The 13757-nt window shown below is 52.1% G+C and overlaps 1 protein-coding gene and 1 long non-coding RNA gene across 4 annotated transcripts in view; one reads left to right on the plus strand and one right to left on the minus strand.

Annotated features, from left to right (window-relative positions):
* Positions 1 to 697: 697 nt before the first annotated feature.
* On the minus strand, positions 698 to 7382 carry LOC142361155 (uncharacterized). The gene is made up of 4 exons (XR_012763716.1): positions 7234 to 7382; positions 2257 to 2349; positions 1206 to 1316; positions 698 to 779 (listed from the first exon to the last, which is right to left on the minus strand). It is a non-coding gene; the product is annotated as an uncharacterized LOC142361155 (long non-coding RNA).
* Positions 7383 to 9681: 2299 nt separating this feature from the next.
* The window catches only part of TRANK1 (tetratricopeptide repeat and ankyrin repeat containing 1), a 54701-nt gene continuing 50625 nt past the window's right edge, over positions 9682 to 13757 (plus strand). The window contains exon 1 of one of the 3 annotated variants that reach the window (XM_075418697.1): positions 9682 to 9741. The gene's annotated coding sequence lies outside the window, so the exon portion shown is untranslated. Of the gene's footprint in view, positions 9742 to 10065; positions 10228 to 13757 lie in introns of those variants that run through there. The other 2 variants (XM_075418700.1, XM_075418698.1) reach the window with 2 other exon arrangements.

Raw genomic sequence — 13757 nt, forward strand, 5'->3', positions numbered from 1 at the left:
TTGTATCCCCTCATCGTACCCTGCGCATGCAGTCCTGTCAGGTAAGCAATTATTATTAACTCCATGTCACGGGACCCCAGTGCACCCAGATGAGCAGGATGATTTGTGCAAGGCCCAGTAGGACATTCCCGATAGAGTTTGGAATCAGAGTTCATTCTTTTTGTCAGTATGTTAACCATAGTATCATTTCTCTACCTAGAACATGGGCATTTATTTATATGGACCTTAAAACATTCATAGTTGCATTTCCTAGGAAAAAAAAACCAATTTGCTGTACAAGCTGAAGACTTGTTACACTCCAAGCCTTACAGATAAAATGGGGCACACGATAATACGTGGAGCTAAGCATTTATTGTCAGTCTGATTTGACATTGTAACCAACAGCCAACAAAGTATTAACGCTAGCCCAGTGGCAGTGCCACTGCCGTCCGTCGTCCAGATTAATGCAGGGGAGTCTCACTGGTACGGTTAAACCTGTTACACAGAAGAATCCCCCTGGTACCGGACCCTCTTGCTCTGGTGTCACACTCCCTCTTCCAGTGTCGTGCTGGGTGCCCGCTGGGACAGCCCCAGCCTGCCACAGGCAGGGGGGCTGCTGAGGGTGTCATCGACAGACCGGCGTCCCGGGTTCTTCCTCGGGAGGAGGAGGAGGTCCTTCCCTCTTTGGTCTCGGGGACAGCCTGCTTTTATTGTTACATATTTTCTTGATGTGGTCTGTGTATGTGAACTTGCTCTTCATCGGTTCTCTGTTGTTCAGGTATCTGTTCCTTCTGTTCTACCTAAAATGGTTTAACAAGATTGTTCTCTTGTAATGACCACTGTGGTTTGTGTGCATAGCCTGAGACCTCTGGTCCCATCCCGTTTTTGATTCTTGTTCCTCCCATTTTGTACCAGCATAACACATAATGCGATAAAAAAAAAAAACAAAAAAACCCCACAACAAACCCTACCAGTTGTCACGATAAACTAAAACTAACCTAAACACAACCTGACCGCTAGATAATTGCTGTCACCACTAAAATAAGGCAAAACCGGCTTAACCCAGACAAGTGCTGAGACCCTGCACTGCCAAGCCGGTGCAAATCCTTCAGCCTTTCACTTGTAATGGCGAAAATCATATTTACTGGGCTGCAGATGAAGTCCTGATTCTTAGGGAGGGCACTGCTGTGGGCAAGGCATTCTGTAATTGTCCTTTGCAGACATACCAGCACATTACTTGTTAGCTCTTCTCTTCAGCTGACATTAAAAACTGTCACAAGCAGAACGCTTATGTAAATTAATCACGCATTGGTACGGAGGCAGCATTTTCCATGTTCCTAAAATGGTATAAAGATGGAATTTATGAGACCATACTTATGCCAACTTTTTTTTTTTCCCATTACAGTAACTGCATCTTTCCACAGTGTTTAGATTTTTCCAAGCTACTGTTCACAATGATGCTAATTTTTCTGGTGTTCTACTTATCTTTTCTTTTGAAACAAAAAATCTTCTGGGCCAGTCAGGAAGCACGAAACAAAAGCTCTATTTTTTTTCCTTCATTTTTGTAACTTATTTTCAGTGGGACTGTATATTCTGCAGAATGTAACACTTATCTTTATAAAACATTTTGTCAGCTCTGGATGGTAACTTCTCTATGATGGTGTAATACTACTGCATAACAGTGTATGTATTCTGTCACTGTTTTTTTTTCCTCTGGGATTTAGTATATTCTGAAAGATCAGTTCTTCTGGCATATTCTCAGTTAGGGGAAGCTTAAGATGAACTTAAAAGTACTATATTAACTGTGTAGAATTATTATATATTAATGGAAATGAAGAATAAACATTTTAAATTATATACAGGTGTCCTCATCTTGGGATATAAGAAAGAAATTCTGTACAGTGAGAACAATTGATCACTGGAAAAACCTCCCCAGGGATGTGGTGGAGCCCCCATCACTGGAGGCTTCCAAGATGCGACTGGACAGGATGTCAGATAATCTCATCTAGGCTCCCTTTCCCACCAAAGGTCAGACCAAAGGATCTTTGGAGGCCCCTTCCAACCTGGGCTCTTCTATGGTTCTGTGATTATTGCATGACTGGACTGCAGGGAAAAATAATTGCTGTCTAATATTTTCTTTGGCAGTAAATACTGAGGGTGTTTTAACCTTATTTTTGTTGTGATTACTAGAGAATGAAAAAGTCCCATTTTGATTCTTCTCTTTAACTTTAATACCTCACAAGAATGGACAAGACACATACGGTGAAGTTTCAATACCTTAGACTTTCCTTTAGGAGATGAGCTAGCTCTTGAGGGACATCTGAGTCTTGGACCAAGAGCTCTCTCGTGACCTCTACGTTCCCGAACTTTCTAAGGTAAAATAAACGAAAAAAAGAGTCAAAATTCTTAATTTCCATAAAGAAGTGCAACAGCGGATAAACCACACTCTCCCATCTCCAGTCAGTGACCTGCATGCTCTGGAATTTAGAAGTCACACTTTAGTGAATATGCAACTATTGGGTGACTGGGCAGGGTCTGGGGAATTTTTACCACCGCTGTTCTCGGGGTATTTCATTTCTCTTCGATGGACAGCAAGAGTAGCAAAAGCACCGCGGACTTCAGCCAGCTGAGAACATGTGCAGGGTTTTGGATGCGCTGAGGATTGCACCACGGCGACGACCACACTGACAGCAGCAATTGAATAAAAACGCCCTGGGCTTTGCGGGCGATTTACCCTCTTCGTGCGCTGTAATTGGGAGGGGGGAAGAGAGAGGAAGGAGAGGGAAATCGTAAGAGGTAAAAAGAGGCTTTTATGTTAGCGGAGGGCAAACGTGCTGCCGAAGCTCTGCCAAATTTTCATGTTTGAGTTTCACTTCTGCGGAGAGACCTTGCTCCCAACAACGCCAAAGTCCAGAGCAAACAGCTCCATGCCCAGTCGGGGGCAGACCTCGTGCTGCAGTACGTGGCTGTTGTTCAGAGGAGCCACGTAACCAGCAGAGCACAGTGACCCACAGAATTGCACAAAATTGCGTCACATTCTGCAGAAACTTCTGGGGCTTTAAGATATCTGCAGAACGTAACTCGGAATTTGTTGCCTGCTTGTGCTATGGTTAAATAGGTTTGTAAGCCAGCTAAAGTGCTGTGGAAAACTTGGTGAGACGTTTGAGCAGGTAGTATTCAGACATCAGTTAAAGAGATCCCTGCCACTTTTGAAGGTAAACAGAGCACGTCGCAGCTATATTGTCTTCTTCTAGCAGTCCGACCATAAACGTGTAAACAAGATGCGTGTTTTTGCAGGATATGGAATGGAATGGACGCAAAAGCAACCCGTTTCTCACCGCTTCCTTTTTTAACTTAACGTAGCGGACGGTTAGTGGAGGGGCTGTACGTGAAGGAAAGGGTTGGGTATAGTGCTTGGCTAAGAATGAGTGGTTCGGGAAGGGAAATCCTGCCAGCAACTCCAGAACCAGGCAAAGGTCTAGAGACTGGCCGAACAGGCAGTCCTGCAGCTGGAGGGAAGGTCCAGCGCGGACGGAACGGGCACAGGGGCGTGGTGGCTGGACGCTCAGTTTCGTACAGGAGTGGCCTCTCATGAGCTTGTTTTGAGAGGCTGAGTCACGTAAGGGGAGAAGAGGAATTTGGAAAAGCTGTTCGCCCCTCTGCACCCATGATGCAGTTGGCAGAAAAAACAAATACCTCCTGCTTAAAACTTGGCATGGACTCCTTAGAAAAACAAACACAGAAAATCCTGCCAGTCTCTTCGGGTGTGCAGCTAGCAGTGTGCTGGTGCTGGGACCGGGGTGGGAACACATTTGAGTGAGTTCTCCTGGTTAGCCTGCACAGATTCTTCACGGGTTTCCTGATGCGCAAACATCTCCTGGCCTTTGAGCATCTCTTCCTAGGAGCATTCCTCTTCCCGTGTGTCACCAAGCCTGCCACCTCTGTTTCTCATGAAGTAAGGCTCAGTGCCACTCTCTCTTGCTAAAATCCCATCCAGTCCTCGGTGCTGTAGATGGACATGTTATTTGCTGAATAAAGCTTCAGCTTCATGCTCCGAAGCAGCTGATGGCCCATTGCTGCTGTTATTTTCATGATTGGCTTCATGCAATCTTCGTTATCTGGGGGGGGGGGGGGGGGGGTTTGGCATTGCCATATCACACCATCCGTAGCTGGTTGCACCCCATTAGAATGTACTGGTATGGAAGCACAGGGACATGGATCTGAAGTTATCGGCTCGAAATTACCTGAACTAGAACTGGGGCAAATTTATGAATCTGCCTCAAAACAGAAGAGTACAAAAGTATGTATTTTTTATGTTTTATTACTATTAGGAGTTTCTCCCAGGATGACTCATCTCTGTGCTGTTGTTGGTTCTGTTGCTGCCAGCTGTTGGTTGCCCTTCCTCCAGATTCCTTCAGGCACCGCTGCCGGGGACACTCACCAGTCCCAGCCTGCACCAGTAAGCCTCAGAGAGTGCCTTTCCCAAAACCTTCATCTTCTTCTCCGTTCTCCACCTGTCTTTCTTCCTTTGCCCCCACTCCTCCTTGCTCAGCTGTTTTGCCTCCAGAACAAATAGGTTGGGGCGACAGCTGCAGAAGGAGCACGTTTCTTTACCCTGGTCACACCTATTGCTCTCCCGACCCTCGCTCCATCACTTGCTTGGCTCCGTTTCTGCCTCTCGTAAGACGATGTGAACTGCTGCTGCAGGAGTGGCCACACTTCATGTGAACAGTCTTGAACTGGCTGGGTTATTCCAAACCATTTAGCAGCCATAAAAGGAGACGGTGGAGGAAGGTAACGATTTGTGCAGTGCTAATTGAGTTTTATGCTTCTGCAGCTTTAATGCTGCTATTGATAGCCAGGTTAAAGTCTAGCTAAGAGACATCCCTAGACCAATCTTTCCATGCACAACAGGCCTTGTGGTGTATAAGATTGTGTTGCTTTCCTAGTAAGATATGCACTGCACGCTGTCACAGGACTCCAGTCCTGCCTCAGAACATCCTGTGCCACAACAGCTTTAAGTGTATGAAGAGTAACACTGGAAAATGGCTGTGGTTTCTGCTGGTGGCAAACACAGGAGGAACAAACCCCCTTGCTTTGCAAGGAGCGGAAATGATTGTGTGTGGATCACTGACAGCTGCTTGTATGGTGATACAGACGGCTTCTCGGAGGGCTATGAAATGCCTCGATAGACATTCAGATGGTTTACAAGCATACCAGCCCATAGGATGCTGACACAGGCAAGGTTAAGCAGCCAGGCTTTAAGAAAAAGAAGTACCAGGGAAGGATAATAGGCAAGATAGATGAGAGAGGTGAACGGATTTTTCAGCATTAGGGCAACTAGAAGCCAAATAATAAAACAGGCATGTATTTGCAGTTACTTGTGTTGCATAATTCTTTACTTATTATGTGCTTAAGATTCCGTGAAAAGCTCTTTTAAAGCTATGGTTCTGAAGTGGCTGATTTCTCTGGGACAAGTTTCTTGACCTCAGAAATAAACTAGGGCAAGCAGAAGTTCATCGCCAGTGTTACTACGTCACTTTGGAGATACGCTTTTACGGTCAAGTAAACTTCCTGAAATAACCACCCTGATAGAAGCTACAGCTTGGATACCTCCGTGAAACCACACCTACGCCACAGACTTTTGCCCTCATAGCTGCAATAGCTGGGGACATCCTTTACGGCCGGTGTATTTTTGTTGACTAACTCTCTCGTGCAGGTCAGCTGTACCAGGAAAAACATGTTTTCCCATGTACGGTGTCAGGGAGCAGCAAGAGCCAGCTGCTCCCCGAGGGACTGGCTGGGCAGTGGCTTCCCCAGGCAGGGTCCGTCCCACTGCCCCCAGTGAGGGAGCTGGGCAGGCTGGGGGGGGAGGAATGGGCTGAGGCCAGGCTGGGATGTCAGCCCGCGGGTGGGAGTCAGGATCAGTCCCGGTGAGGGGAACCAGGGTCAGACACAGCCCCGTGACTGCCGGGCTCATGGTGACCCAGGCGGGGCTGGTCAGGACCAGTAAGGCCCACTGGTGTCCCCAGGGCCCTGACGCATTGTATGGTTTCCTTGGGAGAGAAAACAATGTGGATTTAGCAGTTCAGGTTGTGTCAGTGCTGGGTGCATGTTGTCCCTACGGTACATGCAACACCTTCAGCTTCAGAGTCTTCATCCCACCAGGTGCAGGTCTCTGGTGGGATGCAGTGGTGTCTGACCTGGGCTCAGCGCTGTGCCCTCAGGAGCCGGGAGGTGCTGGCTGCTCAGGAAAGCAAGAGCTGTTGGTGGGGCAGCTCCCTGAAGCTCAGCACGGCCAAGGGCTTGCAACACGTGCTGCAATTCTCTTTCCTGGATGTGTTGCAAAAGGTGCTCTTTCCCTCAAAGTGAGCTTTTCCTATCATTGAAAAAGGAGCAGAGCTAAAAAGTGCAATTTCTAGCATCAGCCTTGTGCCAAGGCCCATCCCTTCTGTCCAACTGTGTTCAGTTTTGGGTCCCCTCACTACAAGAAGGACATTGAGGTGCTGGAGCGTGTCCAGAGAAGGGCAACGAGGCTGGTGAGGGGTCTGGAGAACAAGTCTTAGGAGGAGCAGCCGAGGAAACTGGGCTTGTTTAGCCTGGAGAAGAGGAGGCTGAGGGGAGACCTTCTCACTGTCTACAGCTACCTGAAAGGAGGTTGGAGAGGTGGCTGTCAGTCTCTTCTCCCCAGTAACAAGCAACAGGACAAGAGGAAATGGCCTCAAGTTGCATCAGAGGAGATTTAGACTGGATATTAGGAAAAATTTCTTTACTGAAAGAGTTATGAAGCATTGGAACAGGCTGCCCAGGGAAATGGTGGAGTCACCATCTCTGGAGGTGTTCAGAAAACATGTAGACATGGCACTTCAGGTTTAGCAGGCATGGCGGTGATGGGTTGACGGTTGGACTTGAAGATCTTAGAGGTCTTTTCCAACCTTAATGATTCTGTGATTCTGTAACTCAATGAGCTCTTACGCGCGGGTTCATGTGTGGAGGCAGAGCAGGGATCTGACACTCACTTCCCTATCCAAAAGGAATGCTTTCCGTTGGAAATGGACCCACACCAACGCTTCTACTCTACAGCTGCAAGAGAAGGGGGATACGGGCTTGGCAGAATGGACTTTACACATCATTTTACGCTGCCTTGCGGGACTTTACGAGCACCTCCTCCCAGCGCTCCCTCTCCTGCATCACAGCACACTGTATCAGCCAGTACGCCTGCCCAGTTACCCGCCCAAGAGCCTGCGCACTCACATGCATCCTGCTGCCGCCCCGAGCAGGCCCACCCGCTCCGGCTGCTGTTCCTTCTCCGCTGGTTTGGAGTCAGGAAAAGCAAAATTTGCAGACTCGGTGGTTCACCGGCAATGTCTGTGCGCGTGGCAGGGCGGCAGCTTTCAGCAGTGCTTCGCTCCGCGCGAGAAGGAAATGTCCCCGCTGTGCACCGGCGAAAGGCTCCCGAGCTGCCAAGTTTCGTTTCTACAGCCGACTCCAGAAAACAGAAAGTTTCGTTTTCTGTCTCGTGACTGGGTTGACAAACACACCCACGGCTTGCCAGCAGACGTAGCCAAGGCTGCTTCGTTGTGCCACTGTTCAGGTCAAGGTCCCTCCCACGCCAAAAGGCAGTGCTTTCCACTTTCAGCGCCAGAACTGAGGTGGGTTGGACCCTGGTTTCTCCGCACTGAAGGGAAACACCCCTAAATCACAGAATCACAGAATGTTGGGGGTTGGAAGGGACCTCTGTGGGTCACCTAGTCCAACCCCCATGCCGAAGCAGGGTGACCTACAGCAGGCTGCACAGGACCTTGTCCAGGCGGGTCTTGAATATCTCCAGAGAAGGAGACTCCACAGCCTCCCTGGGCAGCCTGTTCCAGGGCTCGGTCACCCTCAGAGGGAAGAAGTTCTTCCTCATGTTCAGGTGGAACTTCCTCTGCTTCAGTTTGTGCCCGTTGCCCCTTGTCCTGTCACTGGGCACCACTGAAAAGAGTCTGGCCCCATCCTTCTGACACCCACCCTTGAGATATTTATGAGCATCTCTGGTCCCCTCTCTGCCTTCTCTTCTTCAGGCTAAACAAGCCCAGCTCCCTCAGCCTTTCCTCATAGGAGAGATGCTCCAGTCCCCTCATCATGCTCATAGCCCAGTAGCTTCTCATCTTTCTTGAACTGGGGAGCCCAGAACTGGACAGAGTACTCCAGATGGGGCCTCACTAGGGCAGAGTAGAGGGGGAGGAGAACCTCCCTCAACCTGCTGGCCACACTCCTCTTAATGCCCCCCAGATAACGACGATAGGGAGTTCAGAGGTGATACGAAATGCCAGATACGTCAGTCCCCATCTGCCGCTCGTTCCTCTCAACGTTTGTACTCGGTTGATTCACACAAGCACTTTTGCTTGAACAAGAACTGTGAAATCCCCCCCATGGACTTTGATTTCTCTACGTCACTTGGCAGACGAGGTTGCCCCGGGGATGCAGCATGCAGTTGTCCCGCCTTGTACAGGTGCAGCTCCAAAACAACTGCGGCTGCGCTTCCGACTGCTTTTATTCAGAGCGGCTTTGGCCCCGTGGCTTTGAAGTGCTCCACGCGGAGCGAGGTGATAAACACACCCACGCTAAGGTTCGCGTCGCTTCGTCTCTCCGGTCCCTAAATGGGAAGCAGGATAATTTACGTGAAAACTCGGCACAGAAGGCGGATGATTCATTTTGATGTGAGAATGTGGTGGGTTGGCCTCGGCCGGACGCCAGGCGCCCACCAAGCCGCTCTATCGCTCTGCTCCTCAGCAGGACAGGGGAAGGGGAAAATAAGACGGGGAGAAACTCGTGGGTCAAGTTCAAGGCAGTTTCATAAAGCAAAAGCAAAGGCTGCGCGAGGAAGAAAAGGGAAAAAAACGATTTGTCCTCTGCTTCCCATCAGCGGGCCACGTCCGGCCACTTCCCGGGAAGCCAGCCTTCAGTATGCGTAGCGGCTTCTCCGGAAGACAAACGTCGTAAATAACAAATGTCCCCCTTTCCCCCTCCTCTCTCCCACCCTTTAGTGCTGGGCATGACGTCGTGGGGCATGGATGGTCTCCATGGTCAGTGCGGGTCAGCTGTCCCGGCTGTGTGTCCTCCCCCCAAGATCTTGCCCAAAGCTGGCCCACTGGCGAGGAGACATGGCCGTGATGCAGCACGAGCGCCCGAAGCGCCACTGCCTTGTCACCAGCACCCTTCCAGTTGTCACCAGCGCCCTTCCAGTTGTCACCAGCGCCCTTCCAGTTGTCACCATGAGCACCTTTCCAGCCACGTCACCAGCACCCTTTGTCCCCAGCACCCTTCTAGCTGTCACCAGCACCCTTCCAACTGTGTCATCACCAGCACCCTTCCAGTTGTCCCCAGCACCCTTCTAGCTGTCACCAGCACCCTTCCAGCTGTGTCAACACCAGCACCCTTCCAGTTGTCTCCGTGAGCACCCTTCCAGTTGTCACCAGCGCCCTCCCAGCTGTGTCAACACCACCGCCCGGCCTCTTGCACACGCTTGGCCCGGTCGATCCCCTCTCCCCGGGGCCACCTCGCAGGGCTCCTCACCCCGCTCTCGGGAGATGCTCGCCCGGTACCACCCCCCCCCCCCTTCCCCTTCCCCGGTGGGGCGGGGCGCGCCGCGGGAACCGAAACGAGGACGCCCCGCCCCCGAGGTGACGTAGGCGGCGGGGGCGGGGTCTCGGTGCCGCCCGTGTTTAGGGGCGGGGCCGGCGCGCGGACTGGGGGTGTTTGGTGCGCGACGGCGGTCGGGTAGGTGCGGGGGCACTCGGGGTGCGTGGGGGGGTTGTGGACACCGGCCACTGCGGGGGAGAGGGAGGGAGGGGGTCTGGTGCGGTTCCCGCGGCTGAGAGAGGCCGCGCCTCCCCGCCGAGGAGCAGCACGGGTGCGGGGTTTGGCGTGCGGCGGGTGGGCGCGGGAGGGGAGGGTCGGGTCGGGGCGCGCTCCTGCTGCGGCCGGGCACGCGTGGGAGTCGGCGTCGGCCCGGTGCGGCTTGCGCGGGGGAGCTGGGGTGGTGGGCCCGGGCGGGGAGGGGGAGGGGGAGGAGGAGGAGGAGGAGGAAGGCTCGGCGTTGTCCCCAGCGGTGTGGGGCCCTCTCCCCGGGAAGCAGAGCCCTCGGGCGAGGCGGTGGAGCGCCCCGTTAACCAAAGCGGAGGAGGAGCTCGGGCACGGTGCGCGCTTCGGAAGGAGAAAAAAGGAAAATAAGCGCGAAGATGTCTCGTGATGCTTTGTGTTTTGGTGGGTTTTTTTGGCGCAATTTACAGAAAATGGGCTGCGGGTTGGTGGGGGGGCCTATTGCAGATCATAGAATGGTTTGGGTTGGAAGGGACCTTAAAGATCATCTGGTTCCAACCCCCCTACCTTGAGCAGGGACACCTTCCACCAGCCCAGTTTGCTCCGAGCTCCGTCCAGCCTGGGGAAGAGGCTTTCCTCTCCCACGAAACACGCGAAAGGGAGCGCTACGTGCCGGTGTTTTCACCATCCTGCAATTAAACTTGCTGGGCACTGGCTGCGAACGGGTGCGCAACCCTGAAAACCGTACTGCTTGGGGAACCTTGTCGTTTGGTTTGGTTTCCCCCCCCCCCCCCCCGTTCCAGATGCGCTGTCGTCTGGAGCTGATCTGTACGGAGGGGATACGGGGGCTGTTTACCATCGCTTTCTCGCCCGGCCAGCTCTGTTTGCTCAGCCCAGCGACGTTCCTGTCACCAGGGCAGACGCCTCCCTCTTGGGCTGGGTTGGGCGGTGTGTGGCCGAGCTGGACGAGGGGTTTCAAGGTTGTCGTTTCAGAGGATGGGAAGCAGGGTTAACTGTTTACACTGTTTTACAAGGTTTTAGGGCTTTTTTGTTTCATGAACTGGTAGTGACGCTGTGCAGACAGAATACCGAACGTGTTTTTGCATCAGCTGTGTATAAAATGTGAGATGCGAGTCTTTAGTTTACTGGAAAGCATAAATTATATGTATGAATACACAGAGTTTTTCTTGAAAATGCAGCTCCACACTTGCCTTAACCGTATGTTCTCTTAGGTGTAAAACTTCTACTGGTAGGTTACAGAGAGGGGAGAATAGTTTGAAACTGAAAGCAAAAAAGCCTGGTTTGTTTCCCCGACCCAAACAGGGTGTGCTGGGGACCAAGGCCGGACTGCCACCGGTGCGAGCTGTGAGGCAGCCCGCAGCCGAAGCTGGTCCGCGTGCGCTTGGCCCGAGTTGAGCCTGCGAGGAGAGGAGGAGGGATGTGCCGAGATGCCACCGTAAACCCAGGGCGATGTGTGCGAGGACCTGTGCTGCCAGATTAATCTCGGCAACGTACTGAGGTCTTGCCTGTAAACTGAGAGCGCGGTGATTTTTTTTTTTCTTATTTTTTGTCTTTCAGTAGTGTTATTTTTCCTTGTAATTTTTTATGGGGGCTTTCCAAGATGGGGTGTAATTTCAGTGACGTGCAGATACTCGATGGGCAGGCTCAGGACATCCCAAGTGGTCTGCAGGAGCCAGTCTGTCAGGCTTCTGTTGCCCTGTTCGTGGATGTAACGCTCCAGTTTCGCAGGGAGCGCTCAGGTATAAAGCAGGTACAGAGCCGGTGTCCTGGGCTGCATGCACCCGTCTCGTTTCCTGGGATGGGAACTGGAAAGTGTTGTCTTGGTCTTGGTGACCTGCTTTTGATTTCCATTTCCTCGCTGTGTTGTTTCCTGGCCCAGTGCCATTCGTGTGTGCAAGTCAGCCACAAATCCTTCCTCTTGAGGATTTATGTTCAACGTTTTAGTAGCGTCCTTATCCTGAGGTTTTGCTTGGGTTACTGAGAGTCAGCAGGGCTGACCCCATCCTTCTGGCCAGGTTTGGGTCCTGTTTCTGTGGTCTGGTTTGCTGGCCGTGCATCTGAAAAGCAGCTGAGCTGCGAAGCAGTGTCAGCTGCGTGAGTTCAGTGTGTGCCTAGCTGGAGACCTCAGGCAGCTGGGCTTAGTTATTAGCAGTCATTGCTTTAGAACAGTTTGAGTAAGTAGAAACCAACACGCAGTGGTAAGCGGGAGGAGGAGGAGGACCTCGGGAGGTTATTTAGACCAGCCCTGCCCGGAGCAGGGTCCTAGGCCAGAGCTGGAGTTTTCTTGTCTTTGTATTCCACTTGGTCGCCTTGTTTCACCCGGACCTTGCACGCGTCTCTTCCTTATCTGGTTTGTACGTAGCGTGGAGACGTCTGTGCTGACCATGTCCTGGGGCGCATTTCCCAGGTGTTGATAAGGAGGAGCTAATGTCTTATTTGTGACCGTGTCTGCGCCCTGCAGTCATCAGTTCACTACAGAGCATGTTTGGAGGGGAGCGCTTGGTATGGGATCAGGGGCAGCCTGAGGTGCTGGGTCTCGCTGGGTGCGCCAGCAGCTGTTCAGTGCCTCTTGCAAGCACAGCCGCAACTGAGAAGTCTCGCAGCGGGCTTTCGAAACGCAGCCGTAGACCCTGTGCAGGTGCCAATGCCGTCCCGAGAGCGAGACGTGCTTCGCGCTGTCAGGATGCGCCGGTCCAGCGTGGGGCTGCGGAAAGGCCAGCTGAGCTCCCCGGGTACCCATTCTGGCTGAACACTTAGGAGGGGAGGGCACCCGGAGAAGGAAAACTCTGTGAGTGGGTGTTCAGAGTCATTTGTTTCCAGTTACGGAGGCAGTGTTCAGGGCTCCAGTTCAGACTGAAACAACCTGATGAAGTTTTCTCTCTGTTCATTGACCTGGGAAATGGCTTTCTTTGTCCTTTTAGAGGCAGCCGCAGAGAGGCATGCTGTCTTCACCCCTGAAGTACTGCGATGTGTAGGACACTGGCTGGCTGTGGGGCCCCGAAGCAATCAAGAAGCTTCTTTTGGGCCGGTTTGTGCTAAGTTCAGGGCAGCAGGTGTGGATAAGACGCTGTCACTTGCGCTGCTCTGCTTGCCCTACTCTGTTTCGAATTTGCTCTAGAATCTCATTCTTTGTTTTCAGAGTGGTGGTGGCTTTTGCTGGGAATCTTTTGGCACTTCCAGGGTACGGTCTGAATCTGGCAAGGTCAGAGAAATGTTGGGGGTTTTTTTGTTTGTTTCCTAGGGCAGAGTGAGACTCTGTCTAATGACAGGCTGTCCTTATCTGCTGAATGTGGCCCTAATGATAGGGATGTCTAATGAGGGACTAAATGATAGATTTTTGTTTGGGTTGTCCAGCTCCTGCAAGATGAGCAGACATTTTATTTTACAAGGGCTGAAGTCATTCTTCGTGAGATGCTGGCTGAACATTCGAATAAAACGTTCTAACGCTCGCAAATACTGCTACGACTACTTTTTCCAGGCTTGGAAAAAAACGAGTTTGTCCTGGTTTCGGCTGGGATGGAGTTAATTTTCACAGGGAAGCCAGGAGGGGACACAGCCGCATGGCTGACCCAGACGGGGTATTCGGTACCGTATGACGTCACGCTCGGCGCGTAGGCGGGGGAGGGGAACCGCTGCTCGGGGGCTGCGCGGTGAGGGGGCTGCGCGGTGTACGCCTCGCGCTGCGTATTCTTTGTATCGGTGTTCTTGCTGTTCGTTTTCCTCCGCCGTTCTGCTAAAGCCCCTTCACCCCAGCCCATGCGTTTTCACGACACGGAGCCGTGGGGGGGTGGGGTGGCCATGCCCGGGTGGCGGCTTCGCCCCCCTCTTCTGCGTGGGGTTTGCTGCTGTGGCTGCTGGGACCGTGGCCGCTCCCCGTTCCCCAGCGCTGCAGTGCCAAGATTTTCCAAGCGCATGCAGTTTCAAGATTTTTTTTTGTTGTTGTTTGCCGTTTC

This window comes from Opisthocomus hoazin, chromosome 4 (assembly GCF_030867145.1).
Source record: "Opisthocomus hoazin isolate bOpiHoa1 chromosome 4, bOpiHoa1.hap1, whole genome shotgun sequence".
Classification (NCBI taxonomy): domain Eukaryota; kingdom Metazoa; phylum Chordata; class Aves; order Opisthocomiformes; family Opisthocomidae; genus Opisthocomus; species Opisthocomus hoazin.